The sequence below is a fragment of the Canis aureus genome, chromosome 2 (assembly GCF_053574225.1).
Source record: "Canis aureus isolate CA01 chromosome 2, VMU_Caureus_v.1.0, whole genome shotgun sequence".
Taxonomy (NCBI): Eukaryota; Metazoa; Chordata; class Mammalia; order Carnivora; family Canidae; genus Canis; species Canis aureus.
The window spans coordinates 18,415,863-18,436,796 of NC_135612.1; the positions used below are offsets into that span (position 1 = coordinate 18,415,863).

The 20,934-nt window shown below is 35.8% G+C and overlaps 2 protein-coding genes and 1 long non-coding RNA gene across 3 annotated transcripts in view; 2 read left to right on the plus strand and 1 right to left on the minus strand.

Annotated features, from left to right (window-relative positions):
• LOC144293846 (uncharacterized) overlaps positions 1 to 1,871 on the plus strand; it is a 131,741-nt gene extending 129,870 nt beyond the window's left edge. Inside the window, exon 11 of the transcript XR_013361245.1 lies at positions 1,187 to 1,871. The gene's annotated coding sequence lies outside the window, so the exon portion shown is untranslated. The remainder of the gene's footprint in view (positions 1 to 1,186) is intronic.
• The window catches only part of ADGRV1 (adhesion G protein-coupled receptor V1), a 521,868-nt gene that overhangs the window by 210,157 nt on the left and 290,777 nt on the right, over positions 1 to 20,934 (minus strand). The gene's annotated exons all lie outside the window — the stretch shown is intronic.
• Positions 3,965 to 20,934, plus strand: part of LOC144290155 (uncharacterized) — a 32,053-nt gene continuing 15,083 nt past the window's right edge. Inside the window, exons 1-2 of the long non-coding RNA XR_013357970.1 lie at positions 3,965 to 4,797; positions 11,946 to 12,087. This is a non-coding gene — a long non-coding RNA (uncharacterized LOC144290155). The remainder of the gene's footprint in view (positions 4,798 to 11,945; positions 12,088 to 20,934) is intronic.

Sequence of the window (20,934 nt, forward strand, 5' to 3'; positions counted from 1 at the left end):
ATCCCAAGGCTTACTCTGACAATATGTTTCCTTTATTGTCTTGATTTGACTTTGTTTTCCAACCTGAAAGATTTGATTTTCTAAAAATGACACATTGATTTATAGACAAATAAAACAGATAATCAATCCTCTAGATTAATTTTAAATCCATAGCTATAGCATTAGAGTTACTGATAGTCTTCTACTACTATAGATTTATTAATAGAAAATGTAGAGATACACACAGAGATAGGGGAGTGTTTCTTCTATCAGTGTCCCAGGAATGTGCCATGAAGAATAGAGGTGAGTTCCTCTAGATATAGTTTCTGAGTTGAAAGATTATGAAAGTGAATCCTAGAATCATCAACTATACTTCTACCAGAAGCCCATAACCCATCTCAGAACTGTAACTTTCCTCTGTGTTTAGTGATTAACCCTGCTTAATCCTAGGCATTATTAACAATAAATTGGAATGTAGGCTCAAGGAAGGTAGAAGTGTTATATGACTCATACACTCACATTTTGTGCACAGAAGAGTGCCTGGCATTTAATAGATGCTCAATAAATGATTTGTTGAGGGAAAGGGAGTGGAGAATTAAGCAGAGGCTCTGGATGGCAGAGTAGAGTCACATGATTCAGTGTAAATTACAGAAAGCCCTAACAGAAGCATTTAGTGGGGAAGCTTTTAGTAAAATCATATCTCTTTTGACACTTAAACATTATTGGCCTCACTGTTATCTTTTGTTTCCAAAAAAAATGTATTCTTCAATACTTATGGTAGTGTGTTAACTCAGGCAACAAAATGCAAGTTAAAATCAAGCACTTCTGGGGTGCCTGGGTGGCTCAGTGGTTGGGCATCTGCCTTTGGCTCAGGTCATGATCCTGGAATCCTGGGACTGAGTCCTGCATCAGGCTCCCTGTGGGAAGCCTGCTTCTCCCTCTGCCTATGTCTCTGCTTCTCTCTTTGTCTCTCATAAATAAATAAAATCTTAAAAAAAAAACCTAAAAAACAAGCAGTTCTAAGACTGAGGAAATATAGATAAGAATAGTTTCAAGTTAGTCAAAATGAATTTTTCAGAGCAATAAGTACAACTATAACTGGAATAAAAACTAGTAAATAAGAATCTGCTTTTGTCCTAATTGACATTAAAAATTACTGAATAACAACACTAATACAATTTTAAATTTTTCCCTCTTTCTCAAACAGGCTGTTTGGGACTTCCAGTTCAAGACACACAAAGGCTTCATACAGGAAAGTCTATTCTAAATACATACCAATGATGGAGTGAAAAAAAAGTGGAAGGAGTAAAGTTTACAGTACAGCCACAAATACAATCAAGCATTTTTGTGAACCAGAAATGGAACAAAAGTAGGGACTTTGTTGGGCTATGAGTTTAGAGTATCAGAGATACCAGATATTTTGGCTCCTGCAGAGTAAAAAAAGAAATGTTTCACAGGAAATGGAAACTGCAGGTGGCATGGCATGTTTTGGTGCTTCTTTACCTGAAAAAAGACCAGAACAGTTTCTGCCAAATGTTGCCCACAGTAGTGTCTTACAGAGTCGTAGGACTTAGTAAAATACCAATATAGTTGCCTGATGAGAAAAGAACCATGTCATAATTTGGCTCCAAGACTAGATTCACCATATACCCAGTATTAACTTTATTACTGTAAATCTGAGTTCCAGAATGGGGGCTCTAAGTTTTAGGTGGAAGATACTACAAAACTATTAGACACAAAGAGGTGATGAAGAAAGGAAAAGAGAGGAGAAGAAGGGAGAAAACAAAACAAAACAAAAAATCTGCCACTCAAAAGTGAGTCTGTCAAGCAATATTTCAGGACATGTCAATAAATCTAATGCAAACAAAAGGCAATCAGTAAAACCAACAAATTGAATATAAATGTACTCTAAATAAAATTAACTTCATAATCTGACAAAGGTTTTTTTTTTTTCTTAAGATTTTATTTATTTATTCATGAGAGACACAAAGAAAGAAGCAGAGACACAGGCAGAGGGAGAAGCAGGCTCCACTCAGGAAGCCCTATGTGGGACTTGATCCCTGAACTCCAGAATCATGCCCTGTGCCAAAAGCAGAGCTTAACCACTGAGCCATTCAGGCAACCCTAACAAAGATCTTAAAAGAGTATGTTAACAATGACCGGAAATTAATGAAAACAAAGTTATCAATAAAAACAGCAAGAGGCTATATTCTGTGTATACAGTCAGAAATAAGAATCAGCAAATTCTTTTTTTTTTAAAGATTTTTTTAAAAAAATTATTTATTCAGAGAGAGAGAGAGAGACTGAGAGGCAGAGACACAGGCAGAGGGAGAAGTGGGCTCCATGCAGGGAGCCCGATGTAGGACTCAATCCTGGGTCTCCAGGATCAGACCCCGGGCTGCAGGCGGCGCTAAACCGCTGCGCCACGGGGGGTGCTCAGAATCAGCAAATTCTTATACAAACCTTGAAATTTAAAATGAGAAAAACTCATCAGGAAGGTGTAATATACAAGAAACAACAGTACCCAAAGCAAGGAACTATTATACACATTGAAACTTTTATCTATATACTAAAAGAATGATACATGATAATAATTTTTGTTAAAAAATATACAAACAAAAAGTGGCAAGATTCTTTTTATGATTAGAAAGAAGATAAAAATAATAACTACAGACATTGTTACTTTTTTACAATTAAATATATGTTAAAATTTATGAGTATGCAATATAATCCACAATTTCCAAATTTTCAGAGACATAGAAAAGGCTAAAGAAAACATTATCAATTAAAAGAAAATAGGGAAGGAGAAAAATGAAAAAAAAAATGATGGACAGAAAAAAGAAATAATGTAGAATTCCATCTAATACGTCAGTAATCACAATAAATAGACATTATTAATAAAGATGGAATACCTGATTTAATTAAAATGATCAAACTATTAACTGCTTACAAGAATTACATCAAAAATAAAAACAGAAAGGTTGAAAATAAAGCATGAAAAAAATAGCAGACAAATATACTAAAAATGGCAACAAGAGGATATCTTAGGATTAAAAAATCAGACAAAACATGATTTAAAAGAAAAGAGCATTAAAGGATATAAAAGAATACCTATTATAGAAAAAAAGTACCAAAAATATATGAAAAATATAATGTAATCTTAAAACATATCTGGCAAAACCTGACAGAATTAAAAGGAGATAGTAAGAAATATCCAGTCAAAATAAAAGATTTAAGGAGTGCCTGGCTGGCTCAGTCAGAAGAGCCTGCGACTTTTGATCTCAGGGTTGTGAGTTTGAGCCCCATAATGGATATAGAGAGTACTTAAATAAATAGACACATGCAAACAGTTTTTTAAAAATATAAGATTTAAAACACTTCTATCAGATACTAATAGGCCACACAGATAAAAAATAGTAAGGGTAAAAAGTTTAAACAGACAGAAAGTGTGACAAGGTAAGAAAAAATACTCACAGAAATGGACTAGGAACTAGATTCTCCCTAAAATATCAACAAATTTTTTTAAAATGGTATCATATATATTTTGACCCAATATTATTAAGCTAGAAATCAGCAATTAAAAAACTAGTAAAGAGATAAAAACATTTAATTTTTTAAAAACATGCTCCCAGATTAATTCAATAAATTAAAATGGAGATCACAAAATGTTTACAAAGGACAACAAATGTACCAAAATGTACTGGAAAGCTGCTACAGTGATACTTAAAGGTAAATTTATAGATTTAATTTTATTTACTTACAAAACTCAAAAGTCATTTAATTCAAAAGCTAAATAAAAAATAAGTAAACAAATTTAGAAGAAAAATAATAAAGAAAGGTAAACAGCTGGAAAAAATAGAGACAGTAAACAAAACCATAAGCTTGATCTTCGAAAATGTCAGTATAATAGATAAACCGTAAGAAAGGCTGATCAAGAAAAGAGGCAGAAATAAACACCATTGGGTATGAAAAAAGGAAGATTTTTAGACATACAACTGATGTCACTTTAAGAAAGTCATAGAGAAAAAAAATAAAAAATTAAAAAAAGAAAGTCACAGAGATACAAAATATTCATATTAATATATATGAAAATTATAGAAGTAGGTATAGGTTTAGATACAGGTAGAAGTGTGTGCATGAGAAGGAACACCACGGTTCATGCTACAAATAGAAAATAAAAAATTAATAATCTAGTAATAATTAACTAAATTTGATCCATAATCTAAAATATCTAAGTCCAGAAGAAATGAAAAAAGTTGTTTGGGAGAACACTGCAGAACACAGTCAATGTCTTTTTCTGCCATTTAGAGATTCACAAAGTCTAAGGTATGAAGGAATCATCTTGGAAATTATTACAAATGCAAACTATCAAGCTTCATCACGAGAGATTCTAAAGCAAAAATTTTAGAATAACGTTTTTAACAAGCATTCCAGGTAACTCTGAAGAGTTGGTTCTCAAGCCACATTCTTAGAAATACTGCTTCAAGTTGACACAAGACATTTGAGCATCTACCTTTAAAAGCTCAGTCCACCTTCCTGGTAAATACATACCTTATGTGTGTAAAGGGGTAAAGGTAAAGACTGTGGTACTCACAGAGTTAAAAACAATAACAAACCATTAGAAAATCACATGCCTTTTCCCTTTTCCTCAGGCTTTTTTTTTTTTCTGTTGAACATATGGACTATGAATTTCCATAAACTTCAAGAGCATAATCAATCTCTCCTCTCTATATTACAGAGCAAAACTTGCCCAAATATGTTAGAGCTGTTGTTCACCCCACTGCTATCAGTCAGAGCCCAAGGAGTGCACACATTGAAGTGAGTATTTTTTTTTTTTCTTTATTCATGATAGTCATCAGAGAGAGAGAGAGAGAGAGAGAGAGAGGCAGAGACACAGGCAGAGGGAGAAGCAGGCTCCATGCACCGGGAGCCCGACGTGGGATTCGATCCCGGGTCTCCAGGATCACGCCCTGGGCCAAAGGCAGGCGCCAAACCGCTGCACCACCCAGGGATCCCCCATTGAAGTGAGTATTGTAGGGAGACACAAAGCCCCAGAACCACCTACCCTGAGTTAAACTCCTCACTCTAGAGAGAAGTGAAGACCTCCATCCCTACTCCGTAGCAGCTGACGGGAAGACATCCCAGGGTTGCCAGCCAGATTGGAACTACCAATGAATGATCACAGAGGATCAGACTGAGGATGCCCTTGTCTTTTCCCCCCAAAATGGCTTACTATTACACGAGTCTCCAAGAACCTAAGTACAGCCATAGGAAATGGCCAAGGGAGCCCAGAATTGCAGATGAAATTTTCACCACCCAGCAGAATGAAGCCCAATTCAGCGCTATGATCAAACAGAGTTAGATTCCTCACGTATCTGTGTGGGTGGACAGAGATTCATACCTTTGACATCCTAGGCAGGAAACCTAAAGAAACTGAAAGAGGATTGGACAGCAGGGCTTTTACAGGCATCCTAAATCCAGAAGTTCTGACTTTAAGCTAAGGTTACAGGGAACCATCACAGGTTTGTGAATTGGGGGTGGGGTATACAGTCAAAGAAACCTACTTGTGATGAGAAATACAATTAAAGTGAAAAACATATTTGACAGAGGGGTACCTGGGTAGTTCAGTGGTTGAGTGTCTGCCTTGGCTGAGGTCATGATCCCGGGGTCCTGGAATTGAGTTCCGCATCAGGCTTCCCACAGGGAGCCTGCTTCTCTCTCTGCCTCTGTCTCTGCCTCTCTCTGTGTCTCTCTCATGAATAAATAAATAAATAATCTAAAAAAAATATTTGACAGAGAAGACAAAAGATTGGGAGGATACTAAGTAGACAGACTTGAAATAATCAAAGGTGCAATTTTGATTGTGTGTGTGTGCCTGTGTATAAAACTCTAAAGGTGATCTTCTGAATGAATCAGCTCCACAAAGTCTTGGTTCAATGGGACCAGGAGGTTCTATCATTTAATCCTCCAAACAAGTTGATACATGTGTCCCATTATCCCCACATTAACACGAGGAAACAGTCTCAACAAAGTTAAGGAACTTCCTCAAGTTTATGCAGAACCATCATCACTTGCTTAGACAACTGCAGAATGACTTAGTATTCCTACTTTCATCCCAGCCTCACGTATCGTCAAGATTCGTCTCAGAAGTTAGTGACCCTCTACAAAGTTAGTCAAGTGAGCCCTGCTTTCTGCACAAATTCTGTGAGTGGCTTGCCATGCCGTTGGTTGGAAGACTCTACTAGGCCCTCTCAGACCTCCCTGACTTCCTCTGCAACTGCTCCCCTGACTCTACATTCCAGACTCATGCTTTTACTGTTCCTAGTATAAACCTCAGGATAGCGCCTGCTTTTTGCTTTTCCCTTTCATCAATGCTTTTCCCCAGTTACATGCATGGCTTTCATCTTCATGTCCATCAGATCTCTGCTCAAATGATATATTCTCAGAGAGCCCTTCCTTGACCTCTCCTTTATAAAGTAGCTCAGTTTTTCTTTCGTTTTTTTTGTTTTTTTTTAGTAGCTCAGTTTCTACTACTCTTTCCTTTTGCAACTGCTTTATCCTTGTTCATTGCACTTCATCCCAACCTGGTATGCACCCTTGCTCCCTGCCACCACCACCAATAAATATAAACACCACAAGTACAGGAATTTTGTCTCGATGTTTATGTCTCTAAACAAAGTCAGGAACAGGACCTGATGTAGTGTGCGTTTAATAAATGAATGAATCGATGGAGCTAGGTCTCTAACACTGATATAACAAATTTGAAAAATCATGCTTTTTAAGTAAACCAGCCAATTTCAATAGGCAGTACATTTTAAATGTTCAGTTATAATCTCGGGTAACAGAAATTTGAAACTATCTAAACATTTAACAGCTCTATTAGTTTACTACCTCTAACATGCAAGGTGTGATTATTTCTGATATGACTAATAACTCTTGTTTAATTGCATGTAATCATTATTCCAACTATGCATATGAGTTGTATGACCAGCAACGATGAGAGTGACCTTCATGTGCCACTATGAAAATGTTCTAAGTCTGGTCATTCTCATCTGTATGTATGTATATGTATATACACCGCACACCAATCTGACAGTCTCTCATGATTTTTTTTTAATCAGAAAACTGTTTCCAATATTTACTTTTTGTGACATTGCATTCTTTTGTGACTTAGTATAATCAACTGCCAATAACTAAGATACACCTAGGGATCTCTACGTTTCTACCTAAAAGAAAAAAAAAATGTTGACAAGAGAGTCACTATTTTCAAGGCAACATTAAAAAGTTTAAGAAATATATGATATCCTATAGCCTGTGTTTTTCTAACAAATTATCTAACAACTATCTCTTTCCACAAAATAGTACCTAAAAAAATAGGTACCAATCAAAACATTTGGAAGTGTTCTTTCTTTTTTCTTTTCTTTTCTTTTCTTTTTTCTTTTCTTTTCTTCTTTTCTTTTCTTTTTTCTTTTCTTTTTCTCTTTCTTTCAACAACCAAGAAAGCCCATCTCCACTGCAAATAGAGTCTGAGACAAAAACTTTTAGCTTAGAAAGAAAATCAGAAAAGATGAATAAATAACCAGAGTTTACTGGGGAAGTCTTTTCAATGCTCTGAGAAAGAGAGTTTGCAAAGAGTGCCTCCTAGTGGGTACACATACTCAATGTAGGAGTGATGAGACGGAAAAGTACCTTTTACGTAAAAACGAAATGGGATATTTGGGAAATCATACCACTAACAACAAAAATTTCACAGCCTTGCAAACTCATTTCCTAGCAAGTCACCACTTCCTTGAATTCTCTCACCTGCTAAAATGATTACACACAGATTTGTTCACGAGGAAAATAAACTAAACTGGCCAGCAATGCTTGAGAAATCCTTTCTAGCAAATGGAAAATTTATAATAATTTACATGGGGAAGGAAAAGAAAACAAAGTGAGTAGAAAGATAACGTTCATCGTTTTCCTTGCTGTTCCAACTTTGTCTCTCTACGCCTATGGATCACTTATTTTATGACCACTAAATATTCAGTTAAATTTAAGATGTCAGGTGTCCAAATAAACTCCAATGCTTTTCCTCTTAGTCAATATATAATAGAGGATTTTCAAGCATATGCCTGGCCAAAAATAGTTATTTCATATCTGCCCATTAACTAGGAAACGAACCTGATTATGGACTATCAGAGAAGTAGGAATGGGCAATTATTAATATATTTCTCTTAAGAAATGGGTGACTCGATTGGTTAAGAGTTTGCCTTCACCTCAGGTCATGATCTCAGGGTCCTGGGATGGAGCCTGGCATTGGGCTTCCTGCTCAGCCAGGAGCCTGCTTCTCCCTCTCTCTGCCTCCTGCTCTGCCTGCTTGTTGTCTCTCTCTCTCTCTTTCTATGTCAAATAAAGAAATACAATATTTTTTTAGAAAAAGGAAATTGTGTTGGCAATGTAATTGCATGTTTGTTGAATCATACTGCACTTTCTATAACTTGAATTTAATCGTTTATATAAATTTTAGCACAGAAGCATTCATATAACAGTAAAGGTTATTTTTTCTTACACTTTGGGATTTTGAAAGATTCACTAATTAGAACTGTATCACTCTTAGGAAAGCAAACATTTTTGGTCTAGTGATATTCATCAACTGGGGCAGCAAGACAGGACCTAACCCAAGAAAAGAAATTTGTTTTATGGGAGCTACTTAAGTGTGCTGGATGACTTCTTGAATGAAGAACTAACTGATCCCTCTCCTATTATTCTCTACTCTAAATCTTCACTATCTCCTCATCAAAGGTAAAATTAAAAGCTTCTCTGATACCCGGCCTTTGATGATTAGCTCTTGCTTATGAGTCCAGCCTCATCTTGCACTTCTGCCCTATTTTGCATTACACTCCAGTCATCCTAAACTGCTGTTTGATCCTCTTTCTGCATCAACACATGACACTCTGGCAGCAGTACCTGTTTTTACCAGTGCCACTCTCTCTTACCTGGACACATTCCAGGAAGTATCTCTTCTAACCCTCCTCCTTTGCTTCATCTATCAAAAGTTTATAAATCTTTCAGTGTTCAGCTTGGATGCATTCTCCCAAGTGCCCCTGTGATGAGCAAAGTGGCCCCCCTTGGAGCTCTCATGGTGCTAAAATGATTTATTCAGGTTTCTTTTTTGTTTTTAAGATTTTATTTATTTATTCATGAGAGACAGACAGAGAGAGAGAGAAAGAGACAGAGAAAGACAGGCAGAGGGAGAAGCAGGCTCCCTCCAGGGAGCCAGATGCAGGACTCCATCTCGGGATCCTGTGATCATGCCCTGAGCTGAAGGCAGATGTCCAATCGCTGAGCCACCCAGGTGTCCCTGTTTAGGTTTCTCCTTCTCAAAGTCAGGCACTGTTCAACCTCAGTCCCCAGCACCATGTGCTACCCATAGTGAACACTCTGCAAGTGTTTACTGAGTTGAATACTTTACATTATGCAGGTTCTTATATTGCGAGAGATACTTTCTTTGACATTCAGGTTAAATTAGTAGTCTTGAAATCACAATAGTTCCTCTTTTTCATTAAATGAAGTAACTGATAAAACTGGAAGACCAAGTTGATCAGGGTAATAAAAAATTATCATGTAAGCGAAGAATTATAGTTTCAGAAATATGGATTCACATAAATCTAGAAATAATTCTCTAATATTTAAAAAGTAAAAGGCTGGCTAACACCAACTTTTTATTTGGTTTAAAAAGCATAAACCCATACACACAACAAAATAATATTCTTTCATTTACACAAATTCATATATTAAGTACTGAGTTGTAACAATATATGCACAAAACCACCAGAACAATGAAAGGATATTACCACTTGGTCATTATAAATTTGGAAGATTGTGTAGAAATGTTCTTGGAAAATGAAGTCTACAATAAAAACATTTTTTTATAAACTTGGCCTTCTCATTCACTATATCTGTTTGTTTTTTATTCATAGTTTGCCAAAGGACCCATCACCTGCCTCTAGCAACATATTCGTTTTGTTAGACCAACACTGAAAGTAAATATTGGCATCAATGTTTCTAATGAGAGGGTTGTACACCTGACCCTGTAGCTCAGGAAGCTGTTGCATCAAGAATCACACCATGATCTCTCCTTAAAATAGTACTGATAAGAAACATATTTCTTTGCCAAATATGTTTTAGACAAACCATATTACAGAAAAAAGAAAAACCATATATATATGGTATATATGATATATATCATATTGATTTTAAAGTCTGTGTGCCAACTGTATCAGATCACAAGGGACCTAGTTACAATGCAGATCCTGGTTTACTGGTCAGGGGGGCCAGATACTCTGCATTTCTACCAAGTTTATTAATGATACTGGTGCTGTTGGTCTGCAGATCATATTCTGAGTAGTGAAGGTTTAAATACTTGGCAGTGTAGGTAAAGGAGCAATGAACTTTGCTTCGGTGGAAGGTTATCTAGGAAAGCCACTGATAGGAGGTGGCAACTGCAAAATAAAGGGACAAAGAGCTCTAGTCGTAGGAAATTTCAAAAATAAAGATACACAGCTATGAAAATACATAACATGATTAAGTCACAGTAAGCAAGCACAAGAGAGCCAAGAGACAAGGTCAGAGAAGTAACCTGAGGCCAGATTGTGACTGTTCTATGCATCTGTCAAGTATCATCAAGTTTATTCCACAAGCTCTGAAAAGACCCTGTAGGGATACTATACTTAAAAAAATTATTTTAATTGAATATATTTGATATACATTCAATATACACATGTATTTTGATATATATATAAAATACAGTATAAATTGAAGGTGTATAGCATACTGATACATTTATATAATATGATTGCTACTGTAGAGATATTTAGGATTTTTACCATATTATATAATTATCCTTTCTTTATAGTGATAGGGGTAATTAAGTTTTAGTCTCTTACCAAATCTGATGCTTGTAAGTATGATATTTCTGTCAACACTCATTATATTATGCATTAGCTTTTTATTTTCCTAAAGAAAAACAACAGAATGCCAATATTTTATTTATTTATTTATTTATTTATTTATTTATTTATTTATTTATTTATTCATTCATTCATTCATTTATATATTCATTCATTCATTCATTCATTCATTCATTCATGAGAGAAACAGAGAGATTGAGGTAGAGACACAGGCAGAGGGAGAGGCAGGCCTCCTGCAAGGAGCCCAATATGGGACTCAATCCCAGGTCCCTGTATAATGCCCTGAGCTGAAGGCTGACACTCAACCACTGAGCCACCCAGGTGTCCCAGAATGCCAATATTTTAGAAAAAGAATTTTGACATTAGCATGGGAAGTGGATTGGAAGAAATAAACATGACTAGGCAAAAAGTTATTTGAAATATTTTAAACAAGAGATGTTGAAACTTTGGACTACAACAGTGACATTTAAATGAGATTAGAAAGGGGGATGCCTGGATGGCTCAGCGGTTGAGCTTCTGCCTTTGGCTCATGTCATGATCCCAGTCTGGGCATCGAGTCCCACATCCGGCTCTCTGCAAGGAGTCTGCTTCTCCTTCTATTTCTCTGCCACTCTCCCTGTGTCTATCATGAATGAATGAATAAATAAATAAATGTACATTTTTAAAAGGATGTTTATGTGATAAGCTCAGTAAGAAAATGGAGGCCTTGATCAATGCACCAACTAGACCTAACAGACATGCATGGAACCTTCCACTCAACAATGGTAAATGAAATGAGAAAGGAAAGTCCCTGAGAGAGATGTTATGACTCTATGTGTGGCACAGATATAAGACTGCCCACCACAATCCATTCTCTTATTTTGTGGTATAGAGTTATAGCCAGGGGGTGGCTGCCCACTTAAGAAAACAAGAGAGCCCTTGTAGCCAGCAGACTGAATGAAAGTGATATGCACTCAGGCTTTGCTTAAGAGTCAACTGTTGACCCTAGTTTTCCTCTATCCCCTCTCCCCCTAGCTGGAACCATAACCTTGGCGGTCATATTTTGAGGAACAGAAGAGCTACTGTGATCTGAGTCTCTGTAGGGTTATGTGGACGTGAGCTGCCCGTTGACTTGGATGCTCATCTCAGACTGTTGTATAAGAAAGAACAAAATAAGGTAATGTTCACTAGCTTAAGTCTTAGTTATTATGTATTATTATGTGTCTTTTTCTAGCAGCTTAGTGTTTGCTTTTTGCCTCTAGAGGATTTAGTGGTTTAAGTAGTGTGAAGAGTAAAGAATACTAGGGGTTTCAAAATATCTAAATTTAACAGTACAAATTGCAGAGTTGACGGCGTGTCCTTATTCAAATTAAAGAAAAGCAGAAGAAACTGCAGGTCTAGGGGGAAAATAATGAATTCACTTTTTGAAAGATGAAGGTTAGAGTACTTGCAGGATATCCTGTTGCAGATATCCAGCAGGTTTTTAGACAAACAAACAGGCCTGGATCTCAGAAGAATACAAGAGTTTTGAAGAAGCCAAGTGAGGCAGGGAATGCATAGATAGGTACAGGCTGTGCGGTAGGAAAAGAAGGCTGTCGGTTACAGGAACCCTGGGGAAAAAAATCTGTAAAAGAGTAGGGTACAACCAAAGCAGATGGGTAGGACAAATATGGGAGACAGCAAATAGACAACTAGTGTCACAGAATTTTTTTTTAAAAGGCAAATCTCAAAAAAAAAAAAAATGTCAAGTGAAAAAATATAAAAACACGCACTAAAGAACACACACACACCTTGGTATCATATATATAAAGGTTAAACACACACAAAAATATGACATGACATATTGTTTAGGTGTACAATAAAGGTATAAGAAACACAGGAGAATTTTATATATCAAATTCTGGATAATGGGTGCATTTCTGTTTAGGCAGGGAGGAAATTACAAAGAGGAACATACAGGGAAGTTGAATCGTTGATAATGTTTCATTTATTACACTGGGAGGAAGCACAAGAGTTCTCACATTTTTAATAGTTTATATATGTTTCATAATAAAATTCTGAAACTAATTAAAATGTTAAAAAGAGTTGCACAAAGTAGGATGTGGTAAACAATATCAAAAGAAGATGTGAAATGGAGAACAATTACATTTGGCAAGTGGCAGTTTGGTAATGACATTTATTATAAGAGGGATTTTTTTAAGTGCAGAGGAACTTGGGTTAGATTTTTTATAACTTAAAGGAGCAAAATTCCATATTTACACTTTAAATATTAACTACACAATTTCTGTTGTATTATTCACTTTATTAAAAACTTATAATTGCTTCTAATTGTTTTATAATGAGAAAAAACAGTTTTCTGCAATAATTAGAGGAAAAGATAATAATGAGATTATAACTTCTCCAATTCATCTAACAAAACATAAATTTCTTGATTAGCTTAGCTCATTAGAGAAATAAACTATAAAATGTTCATCATTCCCAATTTACATATTAAAATAAGTCATATCTGATAAAATTATGTAAATTCTAGGGGGCAGCTGAATTTAGAATAATGAGAAGTTAAACTGACTCGAAAGAAAAAAGGATCTTTTTTTTTTTTTTTTCTCTTTTAAAAAAAGATTTATTTATTTATTTTGGAGAAAGAGAGAAGCAGATTCCCTGCTAAGCATGGAGTGCTACTTGGGGCTCGATCTCATGACCTCGAGACCATGACCTAAGCCAAAATCAAGAGTCTGATATTTACCTGACTGAGCCACCCAGGTGCCCTAAAAAGAATCCTTTTTATTCAAGAAGCCAACAAACTATTTTCAAAAGATATTGCAAAATATTTCTTTCAAAATATTTATATTTATTCTATCAAGCTATTTCCTTTGTTTCAAAACTTTGAGGAAGAGGCAGGAGAGCAAGGAGAGGGGCAGAGGGAGGAGCAGATTCCTCTCTGAGCAAGGAGTCTGATGTGGGGCTCGATCCCAGGGCCCTCAGATTATGACCTGGGCCGAAGGCAAATGCTTAACTGACTGAACCACCCAGGCATTCTTTATCTATTTCCTAAAGGGGACTATACTCAAAGCTTAAACTAAACCTCACCTGAATCACAGATAAATACATTCAATAATTGTAGTACATTTTAGCAAGGAAAAAGATTACTTTGAACAAGAACTTTCATTTTTCAAACTCGAGTTGTTTCTTAATCTTTGTAACAATATTGCAAACTGTTACTGTTATATACATTTTAAGGACCAAAAAAATCTAGGGACAGAGACATTAAGTAACTTAGCTGATGGAAGTTATAAAAATAGTAAGTAGTGGGGCTGGATTTCAAACTCAGATATAGCTACTTTCAAAATAGGCTTTCCACTAATCTTTGTAACTACCTCTCAAATGAATTCAGTGACTCATGGACATGTAAGATGCAAAAGATAAAATCGCTGAAAGTAGCCCAAAGATTAAAACCTAGTGATGTGGATGTCAATAAGAGAACCAGTCTCAAAAAAAAAAAAAAAAGTCTCTGGGAAAGAGATGCTTAGATTATTTTCTTTCTGGATCTTTGTCCAGTCTAGTAGACATCTCCTGTCATAAAACCACTACTGGCATTTTGAAAGTCAAGAAAGTCTTCTGGTGGATCATTAGAACCAGAGTTGATTCAAATTAGCACCTTCCACGACCATTGGACTGGGCTGATCCAGCACAAAACCACACACCATCTGTGAGAGCCAGTCTCAGAAAATCCACTTACATGTTTGATTGCAATGGTTGGAAAGATAGACACTGGGATTTGCCCTACTTCAGTCAAATTTCAGCTTCTGCTATTACTGGTTGCACAACATTGAATTGAGTGTTCTATCCTCCCAATTCAGCTTCCTCATCTAAAAAACGGAGCAGTGAAACACCTAAGAGCAATGATAAAGATTAAATCAAAAAAGAAAAAGTACTACTCAGCATAGTTACTACTTTACAAATGCTTCTTTTACAAAATGATGATGATGATAAAAATGACGGAGGGTGAGGAAGAGGAAGAGGAGGAGTGCAATTCCAAAGTTTAGAGATGTTCTCTGAATGTCTGCATTTTTAAGGTGATTATTAGCCAACTGCCTACTTTCTGCTTGAAAGCATGTTTCCTATAGCCAAGGGGGTAATAAACAACATAAAATGAGACTCTGGCTGATTTATGCTTCTAAGGAAAGAAGTTTGTCCACTTAATTACAGAGATTGTCAGGTTTGAAATCTTTTCTTCAGCAGTGTGTCAGATTCAGTGCATGGTATAAACCTTAATTATGTGAAGCAGGTTATATCTGTTCATTTTGTTTTGATTCACCGAAGTCTTGTTTACTCATTTTGAATATTCTGACTGCTAACATATGGTTGGCATAAGTCATGGTAGTTAATTATTATCCATTCTTGGTTATGGTAGCTAATTTATATTTTACAAATTTTGATGATAATGATTTGGAAAGTCACTTTTAAATGTGAGTAACCTACTGGTATCTATTTGATTAAAGATACAGCACTATTTATATCCCCCTACTTCCAGGGAATTACCCATGGCTTTATTTATGAATGTAGCTCTTTGTGGTATTTTCCCTTCTTATTTCGGGAGCCCTGAAAATGATGGGGATTTAAAACACGTTCAGTAAATGATAATTCCCAATTCCAGGAAAGTTGTGCTGAAATAAGCACTCACTGCTGATAGTATTGTGATTGCCACATCCCTTATGAAAGCAATGTGGCAGTAATGAACAGCAAGGTTTGTTCATTCTCTTTGATTTGGCCAGTAAACGATCTAATAAAAACTAAATGATAATGCATCATTGTCTCTGACTTAAAAAGCAATGTTAATAAGAACGATTCAAAAAATTACATCAATATACATTCTAACAAACATTTTAAAGACTATGAAAGAGCACTGAAAGTATCTGATATAACATTAAGTAAAACAGAATATATAAACAGAACATAAAATAACATATACACTGTGGTTGAAAATATATAAAACATTGATTCTTTTTTTTTTTTTAAACATTGATTCTTCACCTGGAGTGCACATGAGATCACCTGCAGAGTTTCCCAAAAATTCAAGTGCTCAGGCTCCACCACAAATCGATTTATCTGTTGGTAGTGGGATGGTTGAAAATTTACATTTCCTTTAGATTTTATTTAGTATAATGATGCTATCAATTGCAAAATGCCTTCATTTTAAAAAAATACTTATTTATTTGAGAGAGTGCGTTCAAGTGGGAGGAGCGGGGAGGGGCAGAGGAGAGAATCTCAAGCAGACTCCCCACTGAATGCAGGAGCCCCAGGCAGGACTCAATCTCACGACCCTGAGATCATGACCTAAGCTGAAAACCAAGAGTGGGATGCTCAACCAAATGAGCCATCCAGATGCCTTGAAAGTATCTTCATATTTTTAATGTTTTAAATGACATAGTTATTAAAGTGCCACTGCAAATGAAAATTTATTGTATTAAATCCATGTTTTTAAAAACTGTCATTGCCTTGTTAAATATAATCATTACTTTCAATTAACTCACTGGCATGGGATTCTAGAAGAAATCCCATAAAAATATAATAAAGTGGCTCTACTAAATAGTCATTTGGAGGCCAAAGGCATAAAACATCCAAACACCCCCGGCAAATTTCCAATTCTCCAGGCCCTGGTGCTGGTCCACACCCTAAGAAGATATTCTGGAAATGCTATGAAAAGGTCAAAAGTTTCTGCCCATACCTATCTAAACCACAACCTGTCACCCCAAATATAAGAGGATCAAAAATGTTTAAGGGCTTGAAAGTATCAACAAATAATGCTAAGTATGGCCAAACGCCTCATCATTACAGTCTAAATGTTTACACATATGAATTATGGAATGCTGGCCTGTTAGTTATGTGTATAATAATAAGTAAAATACAGCGATCTGCTCTTTTGAAGTTAATTTTGGTAATTTTTCTAAGGATGAAGCACAACCATGTAGTACATTATATAAGGGCAGAGCCTGTGACCAGGAGGCTAGGATCCTCCTCAGTGCATCCCAGTGGAAGTGGAGGAGAGTCCTCCCAACCACAGGAGAGCCAGCAGCCCCTCAGGGGAAGTGCATTGATAACAGTGGCTAATTTTAGAACTCCATGTGTATTTTTTTTTTTTTTACTTCGCTCCCACCCCCTTCTCTACCAATCTCACAGTCAATGTCCACTTTTGCAGAGTGCTTTTGCGTTTCTAAAAGAGTTTAGCCTTCAGACACAATGGAAAAACAAACAAACAAGGTCATGGACCTCATCATGCTCAGTTCATGTGGTTCTTCCCCAGATTTCAGAGCAAAGGCCACAGAGATTAATATGTAATACTAAAGTCAGGGGAACTAAACAACCTCTGAATTCTTAAGCCAAACTCCATAGTCACTCAACACAACAAGCTTTAAAGTAATTATTTTAACATCAAGGTGCTTTTAAAGCAGAATACTGATTATTTTTAATTTTTATTGTCTTAAAGTGATAAATAATACCCTATAGCAAATCATTAAAAATAAGTTACCTTAAACTACATCTGAATATATTACCTTTCCTAAGATTACTTTAAGAGTGCTATTTTGACAAGTTAGTATTTTCTAGATAATAATCCCCACACAAATTAATAATAATGAATATTAAAAAGAAAGTTTATATGCTTAAATTTCTCAAAATTAAAGAAAAAGAAAAAAATTACAAACATCACAACTTATCCAGTTTTGAGGGAAGCACACAGGCAGAGACAATAAAATCTCTGTTCACAAATGTTCCAATATTCACTTAGAGAATTCATCTCTTATGAGATCTTAAAAGTAATCAAAACATCATAATCACATGACTACTATTAATTAGAAAAGGTTTCTTGAAAAAGAGGCTGTTTTAGTTTTGTTACTGTTAATAAATAAACTTAGTTGTAGATTTAAAAGTCTGTTAAAAGATTATTAACCACTTGACCTATAAACTTAATGAAAAGGATCTGGAAGCTGCTGGTAAGTGAAAATCAATAAGAAACAGGAGAGATATTTCTTTTATTAAAGATTAATTATTAGATATAGTAATCAGATTTTTACAAAAATTTTACTTACATAATTTTTAGGAATACACTTGTAATACTTATGCTTCACTGAACATAATATCCAAATTCTCTGGTCCAGAATTAAGGCCAAGCAGTTTATCCCTACCTAATATTTGGTGACCTTAGTTAGACAAGCTAAATAAACTCTCTGGGCCTCAGGTTTATCATTTTTAAAATAGGGACAGTAAGAGTAGCTCACTATAGATATGTTGTGAGGATTAAATGAGACAAGAAGGGTTTAGCGCAATAGTTGGCACAATTTAAAGCCTCACTGAGGGCAGCCCGGGTGGCGCAGCGGTTTAGCGCCACCTGCAGCCTGGGGTGTGATCCTGGAGACCCGGGATCGAGTCCCACATCAGGCTCCTTGCGTGGAGCTTGCTTCTCCCTCTGCCTGGGTCTCTGCCTCTCTCTTTCTGTGTGTGTCTCTCATGAATAAATAAATAAAATCTTTTAAAAAAAATAAAGCCTCACTGAAGGTTAGTGGTATTCAGCTAACCCTGGATCCATGAAGATAGTCCCATCCTCTACTGAACAAAGGGTTAGATTTTCACTGTTAAAGTTACCATGCTAAGAGGATCTTATTACATTTTCAAAACTCAGGGGCACTTGGGTGGCTCAGTGGTTGAGTGCCTGCCTTTGGCTCAAGTCATGATCCCGGGGTCCTGGGATCAAGTTCTGCATTGGGCTCCGGCAGTAAGCCTGCTTCCCTCTCTGCCTATGTCTCTGCCTCTCTGTGTCTCTCATGAATAAATAAATAAAATCTTAAAAAAAAATCTTCAAAGCTCACACCACAGTGGCAAAACCCTATAGCATGATATTCACCTATAAAGATTCATGATGTTGAGGCATGACAAAAGTATCATGTATCATGTATCTATGAACAACAGACTTTAAATATTTTCAAATAAAATAAACATATGTATCCTGAAAGTGCCTTTTGATTCATTTTTCCTGTTGACACTTACATGGAACTCATCTCAGAATGAGTTTTATAGATAGGAAACTCTCTGTGATTTTATATATATATATATATATATATATATATATATATATATATATATAACACACACATATACATAATATTTATATATATAATATTTTATATTTTATTTATTGTTTAAAATTTTATTTATTTCTTTATTTGACAGAGAGAGAGAGAAAGAGAAAGCACATGCACACATGAGTGGGGGAAGTCAGAGAGTGAGGTAGAAGCAGGCTCCCCACCCTGCTGAGCAGGGAACCCTGATGTGGGACTCAATCCCAGGACCCTGGGATCATGATGTTAGCTGAAGACAGATGCTTAACTAACTGAACCACCGAGGCGCCCCTGTGATTATATTTTGAAAACTCCTCTGCCATGGGAAGCTATACATGAATTGTGATAAATGTGGTTTAGAAGGCACAGAACTGAACAATTCCAAATGGAGGTTATCTAGGTTTCCTCATCAAATTTCAATTTCCTGCAATTGAGAAAAAATAAAATTTGATGACACTTCTTAAAATTTTATTGTAATCCTAATCCTACTGAGGGCATTTTACAATTTCATATGTATGCTAATCAGTATTTCTAAATTTATTTTTATGCTACCATTTTTCCAAAGAAAATTTTCTCTTAGACCTAAGTACTTGGATAACTTCCACCAAAATCATAAAAATAAGAATTCTAAGAAAATGGTAAATATTGATATAACAGGATAATGTAGTAAAAAAGAGTCTACAAATTTAGGTTTATGCTTTGGGTAGGAGTGAAATTCATAAGAGCACTGATTCTCTGATTACTGGTGTAATTGCTGTTCCTGAGAGAGAAGACACTTCCATTCCAAAATTGGACCTGAATAAATACAGAGATTACCTTCACCCTGCTTCAGTAATAACTGATTACTGAGAAGGCACTGGGCCTTCATTTCTGCGGTCTATGATGCACATGACTTGCCTGGGGCCCAATTATCTACCCCCAAACACAAACTCCTGGTTAAGTGTGGCACAGCATTTTTACATTGAGTCTTTTAATCATCAGAAATACATGCAGAACACAGAATAAGATGGGGTTAAGAGAGTTGACAGGACACAAGTTTAGGCATGAGCTCTGGAGCAGAACTAGCTACTAAGTGATTTAATAGATGTTTGACCCCAGGAAAGTTACATTCTTGGTGCCTCAATGTCTTTATCTGTAAAATGGCAATAACTACTTACTCAGAGGGTCACCACGAGGATTAAACAAGTTAATATATATTAAAGTGAACAGTGCCTATAAACTCTTAATATGTGCTTCTAACCTTTATAAATATTCCAATTCTCTTCATCAAATATAGGAATGGGCTTCTTTCAATTTTAGGGTTTGCTCTGAACAATTTTTCTCCTTTCATTCAATACAGAAAATAGTTTCTTCAAGACTTATTCTATTTATCTAGTCTTGTTTTTCATACAGCATAAACCTGAAAGTTATAGGGAATGAAAATGTTTCATTTGGGACGTCAAAGTCCCAAATGTCTGCTATACAAAAATAAATATGGACAATACAGACTTAATTAACCTTGAGCAAAAGATAATGTTCAGTGGGAGGCCTCAAGAAAAATGCTTGGGAGGCCTCAAGAAAAATGCTTGGTACTGTTACTTAAAATCATAAAGGCTACTCAGGCCTCAAGTTGACTCAAATCCTCCTATTCACCTGCTTCCCTTCTTCCTTTCCTCCCCCCTTCCTTCATTATAAAATCACCTGGTATTAGCACTTACAACAAGCTTGCTGTTTTTTTTTTTCCAGTAGTCTTGAGAGTCTAATTATCTCTTTAAACACCTGTTATACAAAATTCTCTCTTTTCCATATACGCATCTGTTATACAAGATTCTCTCTTCTCCATAATCATAATGACAAAATTAACAGTTTTTATTTATGAAGTATTTACCATGCTTCAGGTACCTCATTAGGGCATTCATATACTTTTTTGCATT